Here is a 1,734-nt window from a genome sequence, read left to right on the forward strand (position 1 = left end):
TGATCAATAATGAGTAACCAATTATTCTATGAGTTTTCCGGGCTCTCGTGACCGTGAGTACGGCTGTTATAATAGTTTGTACCCCTGCAGAGGTGGTGCACATTCACCGCGAGTCATGATTCCCATATGCCCGGGTTAATTACTCCCATGTCACTGCCAAGGTAAGCGGGCAGGTACACTATGAAGCCACTTCATAGGTGTCTCTAACAAGTTAGGGACGCTAGGTTTCCTCGGCAGGCAGATGTAGGAACCCTCCTTTCCTATGGCACATATCCATCATGGCTATACACATAGGAACAGAGGCAAAGCCCTCTACCCCAACGTGGCAAGCCTCTTTACGCCATAAAGGTAACCTCTAACAAGCTAAAAAAGGTCCTATTACTGAGCTAAAGTCAGAGCCATATGACTCTCACGGTTGCACTGTCAGTTCCCAGCTTTTATCGACAGATAAGTCTTATGGAGGGCCGAGGGCAACATGATCGAAAGTCATTTGCTTCCTCGCCCTATGGATCAGTTGTTATAAAGTATGTTTTACCTTTAGTTCCATAGAACCATTAACCATTGTTATAGACCATGTTCAGTTAGAGCGCTAGCAATCTACCTATATGCAATTAACCCAAGGAATCAAGGGAACATGTCATCAAATAACTAGGATGACCTTATGGTTATCAAAGTTAGACACATGCACATGAGTGAATGATTAAAGTGATATAGGACATCAAGGTAGACAGCCATGCTATACTTGCCTTGGTTAGCAAACTCCTGCTGGTCGTCAAAGTACTCTTGGTCACCAACGTGTTCCTCACCGTTCTGAACACGACCAACACGGAAACATACAATATTCCAGGAACATTCATGCAAAGCAAACAATCCTATAGTTAGAACAGTACATCAGCAGTATAGAAAACATGATAAAATATTTATGAAAAGAATCTATGTCTCGCTACGATACACGGCAACGCGAAGTTCACGAAAAACGAAGCTAAAACGCGAAAGTATGAATTAAACGGGGTTTCCTATATCAATTTACTTAATTAAATCTAACCCTGAAATTTAAAAGTTGCAAACATGATTTACAGTGGCACTAACACGTAGATTATGAAATTACGAAACTACACGCATTTGATTTGAACGGGTCTATTCGGAGCTAAAACGAAATTTTATGAGCAAAACAAATCTAGTGGCATTTCTGTAAATACTGAAAACGTATTTTGGACTAAAACAATATACTTTACGTTTTCAAAACGAGAAAGCGTACTCTGAAAACGTGCTTTGGACTGCGGGTTCTATTTGTCTGAACTCGAGGGACTCTTTAGCAAAATCACCCGCGAAGGGGTACCTTCTAATCATGGCCGCAGATCTAGAGATGGACGGCTATGGTGGCTTGGGGGGAAGTTGGTCGGCCAGAACAGTAACTCTGGCGGCGGCGCTCCATGGCCGACGGCGAGGAGGTCACCGGCGCGTGCGAAACACGGCCCACAGGCCACGGTTCGAAGAACCGAGGGCACCGGGAGAAAGAGGGGGAGCAGCGGATCTCAGCCAGGCCGATACGGCGACCGGAGGACGCGGCCGAGGCAGCGGTCGCCATGGCCGGCGGCATGAAGCTATCGGGCGCATGCGAATAGAGCTCAAACGGCCATGAAACACGGAATTGAGAGCACGGGGGGAAAGAAGGGAGCACGGCGAAGCTCACAGCGGGGAAAACCGATGTCCGACGGCGGCTCGGAGACGGCG

This window comes from Miscanthus floridulus, chromosome 7 (genome assembly GCF_019320115.1).
Source record: "Miscanthus floridulus cultivar M001 chromosome 7, ASM1932011v1, whole genome shotgun sequence".
NCBI classification, from domain to species: domain Eukaryota; kingdom Viridiplantae; phylum Streptophyta; class Magnoliopsida; order Poales; family Poaceae; genus Miscanthus; species Miscanthus floridulus.